Source organism: Mauremys reevesii, linkage group 7 (assembly GCF_016161935.1).
Source record: "Mauremys reevesii isolate NIE-2019 linkage group 7, ASM1616193v1, whole genome shotgun sequence".
NCBI classification, from domain to species: domain Eukaryota; kingdom Metazoa; phylum Chordata; order Testudines; family Geoemydidae; genus Mauremys; species Mauremys reevesii.
Genome location: NC_052629.1, coordinates 59,692,513 through 59,699,685, shown reverse-complemented (window position 1 = coordinate 59,699,685; position 7,173 = coordinate 59,692,513). Strand labels below are relative to the sequence as shown.

At 40.4% G+C, this 7,173-nt stretch overlaps 1 long non-coding RNA gene across 1 annotated transcript; it reads left to right on the top strand.

The window, feature by feature from the left end:
* Positions 1-1,136: 1,136 nt before the first annotated feature.
* On the top strand, positions 1,137-2,429 carry LOC120368997. The gene is made up of 3 exons (XR_005582883.1): positions 1,137-1,207; positions 1,789-1,893; positions 2,306-2,429. It is a non-coding gene; the product is annotated as an uncharacterized LOC120368997 (long non-coding RNA).
* The last annotated feature ends 4,744 nt before the right edge of the window (positions 2,430-7,173 follow it).

Sequence of the window (7,173 nt, the reverse complement as noted above, 5' to 3'; positions counted from 1 at the left end):
AGTTTGGGGAAGGTTCGACACTCCAGACTTAATGGAACCTCTGAATGTTTGGGGATCCACACACTCATTGTTAACTAAAACAGAACTGTCAGCTTGAACCTTTCTCTGCAGGGATGGGCACTGTATAAGAATCTAAGCATGGGATTGGGATCCAGGAATTACAGAAGGTTAATCCCTGCTCTGACAGTGACTCCTCCTGTAATCTTGGATGTGTCGGATAGGGCTAAAACATTAATCACATTTAGTGATGGAGACACTGAGCGTCCTTATATCTCATTGATTTCAGCATTTTCAGTGACTAGCAGGCTGGGCCCTTAACCTTGCTTCCTTAGTCTCCCTATCTATAATATGGAGATAATACCTACGTACCTACCTATCACACAGGAGTGCTGCATATGAGGATTAATGAATAAGGACCCCAATTCAGGAAAGCAATTAAGCATGTGCTTAAATTCATGCCTATTCAGGAAAGCAGTTAAGCATGTGTTAAGCCTAATCACAATCCCAAGAGAGGAGTACCTCATGAAAAACAGTGTTAAAGGTGGCATAAATCCATTGTAAGAAAAGACTAATGAACAATTGGCTAGGAAGCTGCTGTCTTGATGTGAGACTAGGCCCCTGTCTGTATTACCTCTGTGTTTGGCACTGGTGCGACTACTACAGCGATACTGTGTCGTGTTCTGATGTTCACAGTTCAAGAAGGATATTGGTGAATTGGAGAGGGTTTGAACAAGAGCCATGAGAATAATTTAAGAACTGGGACACATGCCTTTTAGAGAGAGACTAAGGAGCTTGATCTGTTTAGTTTATCAAAGAGAAGGTTCAGGAGTAACCTGATAACAGTCCATAAGTACCTACACAGCACCAGAAATTTGAGAATAGAGAGCTCTTCAATCTAGCAGTCAAAGCTATAACAAGATCCAGTGTCTGGAAGCTGAAGATAGACAAATTCAGACTAGAAATGTAGTGCAAATTTTTAACAGGGAGGGTAATTAACCATTGGATCAACTTAACACAATCTGTGGTGGACTCTCCATCGCTGGACAAATTGAAATCAAGATTTAAATAAAAAATGTTGTGTAGTTCAAATCAGAATTAATTCAGGGAAATCCTATGGTCTGTGTTATGCAGGATGTCAGACTTGATAATCCCAGGATCCCTTCTGGCCTTGCATCTATGAATCTGCATTAAGGACATTCACATACATGTAAGTAAATGTAGTTATCCCTAGTGCAACACTCTAATGTGAATGCACTGCACAGGCACATGTGGGGCATACCGTGGTGCATCTTAATCAGACTGGAAAGTAAAGTGCATTGCTTTGCACCAGTGCACTGATGTCATTAAGCATGAATTTCTTTAACAGAGATAGGGCCTAAGACTCAAATAATTCAGCTTACCTTTGACTGCATGAGAAAGCAGAGACATTCAAATCTGGTGCAGAATAGGTTTTGTTATTTTTCTAAAAAATAACACTGGGCCCAGGGGCGGCTCTATGTATTTTGCCGCCCCAAGCACGGCAGTCAGTCTGCTTTCGGCGGCGCGCCTGTGGGAGGTCCCGCGCCTTCGGCGTACCCGCTGCTGAATTACCGCTGAAACTGTGGGACCAGCGGACCTCCCGCAGGCATGCCGCCAAAGGCAGCCTGACTGATGCCCTCACGGCAACCGGCAGGCTGCCCCCTGCGGCTTGCCGCCCCAGGCACGCACTTGGTGTGCTGGTGCCTGGAGCTGCCCCTGACTGGACCTTACAACAACTTGCAAAGTCTTTGGCTCTTTCTTGCATTCCAGAGGGAGCCACATTTCTACTTTGCATCATCAGATTGAACCTCCTGCCATGGGGTACCAGCAGGACAATGGTGGCTTCTGATGAAAGACCATTTACACCAAAAGGAGGTAGGTGTGTAACAGGTGTTCTGAAAGTTTTTTGAAGGTTATATATTTGGTGTGTATTTTTTATTTCTGTTTCTACACAGCTTTTCATTTAAAAGAACCTTTGGAACTACTGGCTCTGCAAATCTCATCATTTTCAATTTCATGAAAAGAAAAAAAAAAAGCTGTGTGCTTCTGTGTAAAGCAAGTTTAATTTAACCAAGAGCAAATTAGCATGCCTGGATTGTCCTAAGTGCAATAATTAATTACATGGATATTGCTGGAAAGATGCAGTACACTTCACTAACAAAAAAATAAACTCATATATTTGGAAATGAGTCCTTTATTATTGAGATATAAGGGGAGTCAATATTGAACAAGTTTGTCTTTTTTCTTTTTTCCCTTTTCTTTTTTTTTTTTGGTTCTCTCTGAATAGCCATAGAGAGCAAGCACACCTACACCATTCCACAGACTGTCTTCAGAGAAGTGGCTCAGCAGGGATGTTCTATCCTGTTTGACCTCTGACAATCTCTTAAACTCCCGTAAAGGCAGAAAATCCCCTAATATGAACATTCTTGTGGTGGATTCTTCTTCTTTTTTTTTTTAACTGCTACTCTACATGTTTCAAAATGGTAAGTTCAGTTCTTAATTCTAAGGAGAGGATCAAGTGACAAGAGAAGTGAACTCTGTGCTTAACTTAGAGCTACTTTCTGGAATAGTTTTTTCCACAGCTTGACATTTCGCACATTGTAGAGTATAACACTCCTCATGCATTAGGCTGTTATAATTTCAGAAGCTTGCCAGGTTTGGCATTTTGTAAATCCATCTACATGTATAATCCCTTCCTATTACTCATATAAATACATTGACTACTCACTATGAACCAGAGACCTGGGGGCAAATGCATCAGTTCTCTTTAGGGAAGAGGGTAAAGGTGCATCTCTATTTATGTATCTATGTAATAAAGAACCTTCCAAGTCTATTAAAGCAACATGCCTTTCAACACTCAGTAATGAGCATTTTTAACAGAGCTGAACAAAAATGAGATGTTTCATAAACCACCCCCCAAAAAACAACAAAAACAAGGGTCATGCAACGTCGACGCTATGAGCTAGAGATGTGATTCCCAGCTTACGTACACGTGCTCTCACTAGCTGGAGAGCTAGTGCCAGTATAAATAGTAGCGTAGCTGCGGTAGTATGGGTAGTGGCAGCAACAGGACGGCTTAGCCAGGCAGAGTACAAACCTGCGGGTACGTACCTGACACGACAAAGCTGTGCTGCTGCCTGTGCTACCACTGCTACACTGCTATTAATTCTTGTGCTAGCTTTCATCAAGCTAGCATGAGTATGTCTATGTGAGCTGGGAATCACAGCCCTAGTTTAGTAAAACTTAGGTACAGAATCCTTTGTTCTGCCTTCAGTGGACATATGGGCTTAACCGTACAGATCTTTGCTGCAGGATGCTCAAACTTTGTCATTCCAACTCTTCTGTAAAATCTTAAAAAGCTTAAGTCCGGTGCATGTTTCTGAAAACATGTTCTCTGCTGCGCTTTGAAACCATAAACCTGGCTCTGGGATAATCAGACTCATGATGTATTGCTGCAACCTGATGTAACACAACATTGTGGAAAACTGTAAACAAGCTGCCACCTTTCCCATTTCTATTTGCTTAACTAATTTTATATGTCTCTAAAACTTACATGACTATGGAAGGGCAGCAGTGAGCTTTAGAGTATATCAAAAAGTCTGTTCCATTCAAATGACCTACAAATCAAATGATGTACAAATTTATGCTGCTCATAGAAACTATAATAAAATAGAAAACTATGGCAATAGTAATAATACAAATATTTATAGATCCAGACTCTCTCAGTGCACCTACAGAGAGCATCATGGAGCCTTGGTCCAACATAAGTTAGAGCAGCCAAAGGACAACTTAAAATAGCTGGCTGTGATCCCTAAGTGACCTTATGCCAGGTTTGAACTGGTGTTGTGGTACAGACCTCTGCTGCACATTCTGCCTATCCACATAGTACACAGTTTCCCACATCTCTTATACTGGATTGTGGTGGTGGTCAACATAGGAGCCATATCTACCAGCTTTATGGCAGGTAAGAATTCCCCTTTGCCAGGGGAATTCGCACCTTGGCAGCTACAGCTGGATTCTGACCCATAGCATTTTTCATCTCCAAAGGCTTTTAACTGCTTAAACCTCTCAAAGCAACCTGTAGTATAAGTACCTATTAGTAGTATTAGTAATAAGTGTGTGTGAAATGCAAAACCCTCAACATTTCTGAAAATGAGCTCATTTTGCACAAAACCTGACATTGCTGTAAAATAGAACCATTATTGAGTGAAAATGGCTTGTCCAAAACTGCAGAGGGAGCCATTGTCAACTGTTAGACCCTCATCAGACAAACACATGCCCTCTGCAAGGTGACAATAGGCAATAGAACTTCAGTGGAATGACTCAGGTGAAAAGTTAAGTATGTGGACAGGTGTCTGCAGGATTGATGCCATAGCTAGGGTTAGACTTCAGTTCACACAATGCTCAGACCACATAGCTCTCTTCATAATAATCTGGAATGGAAGATAATTTGTACAGTGCCTAGCACAATGGGGTCCTGGCCCATGCTTCTAGATGATGTTGATAATAATTAGTTAATAATATCAAGGGTTAATTCTGGCCCTCCTTATTCTCACGAGTTGCCTCATTAATATCAAAGGGGCTGCTTTCCTGAGTAAAATGAGCACAGTTTACCTCACTGTGCTTTGTTTTTAGCCTTCCGGTGTCCACTGAAGAGTTAATCCAGTCTAAATGGACAGGACAAAAAAAAGTGGGTGGGGACACAGAGGCCCAGAGAAGAACGGATGATTCAGCAGTTGAGTTGCTAATCTGGTACTTGTGAGACCTAGGTGCAATTCCCCGCTTTGACACATCCTTTCTGTGTGACATCAGGCCTTAATCTACCTGTGCCTTTGTTCCCCATCTAGACAACGAAGATAACTGTGCTGCCCGACCTAAAGGGGTATTGTGACTATGAACACATTAAAGGATTGTGAGGTGCTCAGATACTATGGTAATGGAGATCTCAGAGCAATGAATGACTTGCTCAAAGTTAATGGAGGAGCAGGGAATAGAATCCAGGTGTCTTGACTCCCCGTCTAGGGCCCTGCCCACTAGACAACACTGCCTAAAGCTGAGTCATATCATCAGGAGTGTGCCCATGTGCTGAGTGTATCCAGGTGCACATTTCAAAATAAGGTGCTCTCCTGTGTCGCTTTTTACAAACAAGTATTTATTTATTTAGGAAACAAAATAAAAGCTTGTTAAATTTGGCTGGGGAAAGGGGAGATATAATTTTGCTGGTGTAGCCTTTTATTTTATTTAAAGTGAATTGTGTAATGTGGTATTACACCACTGTGGGTTCGGCTCTGGTGGCTACAGTTTCAAGCTTAACAGAGTGAAAGTCACCTCTGCTACTTGCTTCAGAGTTAGTCTCTAGGAACAGATAAAGACCAAAGGTAGTGACCACACAGACCAGTGCAAGGTCTAGATTGTTTTACAATTTTTATTAAAGTTACAATTAAAGTTATGACAACCCAACCATATAGAAATTCTGTACAGACCTATGCACAAGTTACAAATATAGTTATACTCACATCCTTAATAACCGTGTTAAGGTCTGATGGGTCTCTCATGGCTTGATCATCAGTAGAGGGATGGTTTCTGCTGGAGTCTCCCAGAGGGAGCTCAATTTTCCCATTCTGGGCATCCCTTTTTTATAATGTGATTCTGTCTATACCTACATTCTGGGCATGTCCATAAAAGTGTCAAACCCTCTTTTCTCTTATTGGTCTGTGTCCCCTGGAAACTTAAGGGACCCCAATTTTCTATAGGCTGTGCAAGTTCCCTTTATTCTCATTAGCATTGATGCACAACCTGTATCCCATGATTAAGACACACATCCGAGATAGATGCACCTTTACAGTATTTTTATAATCTAATATTAATCTTCTGGGTAATTTTGTGCAATATTACTACTTGGTACCTCTTTTTCCGTAATCTTATGGCATTGGGTTATTTTCCAGTCACTTACATCATAATTTCTTGTCTCCAAGGCCTAAAATGGCTAAGCTAAAGTCTTGCAGGCCTCAACCTACAGATTCTTGCGTTTCAGCTTGTCTTACTCATGTCTAATACTTGGTTCCTCTAAATACTGATTGATCTTATACTTTTATAATCCTACAAATTAATTTTAATTAACATACAATGAATATATATAATATAACCTATTGATTAATCATAACATCACACAATAAATGGCTAATAAACTAAAATAATTGGCTACACTGAAAAATGAGACATTTCCATTCCTTCTCAGGTGTTATAAATTCAAAAAAGCATGAAAATAAATATAGGTGTTTCTCTGTATTGAGAACACACGGCATTCTTGCCAAAAGGTGCTGCTTCTTTAGTCAATCTCCTATGCCTCAAACTGACAGTAATTAGGATTGCCGTAATAAAGGGGACCCTGAAGAATATCACAATGAAGCCTGTGCTAAAATATGTCTAAGCTTTATAGATTAGACCTAGCATTTTGAATATTCTTTTGGAATGAGGAACGGCCTGGAATATAGAAAACGTCAGATTTAAATAAAAATCCTCTGGGGAAGGACAATGTTTGGATGACATGATTTTGATTTCCATAAGAGCAAACACTGCTGGCAAATGTGGAATCAGAACTGCAGTGTCTTTGAGATAAAATTACACTGCTCTGTCAAACTGAAAAACTAAGCTTTTGCTTTTAACTGTTTGTCCCAAATTACTAATAGGAGAGGCTGGTGTGAAAAGTGAACTTTCCCCCTCCTTAAACTATCCTTGTACATTCAGTAAATGGGAAGGGAGGAATGAAAATTTCACAAATAAATAAGATGTAGCCATGTTACAAGAGAATGATTCAGCCCGATATTATATCCTCGGAAATGAGAATTAAACATTGATGCTTCTATCTGGCTTATATTCTCCAATGGTGGGATGGCTTTTTATTTGATTATTTCCCATCCCTAAGGCCTAAGTATAGGAAAACCTCCAAGAGAAGGAGTCAAAAATATAATTTCTGGTCCCTGTTATTTTATTAGTCTTCTCTAAGGCCCCAATTCAGCAAAATATTTAAGTAGATGCGTAAGTCCATTCCTATTCAGCAAAACACTTAACCACATGCTTAAAATCAATAGGATTGAGGTGCCTTTGGAAATCTGGCTTGCAGTGCTTTATTGAATAGGGATAGAGTGTTAACTG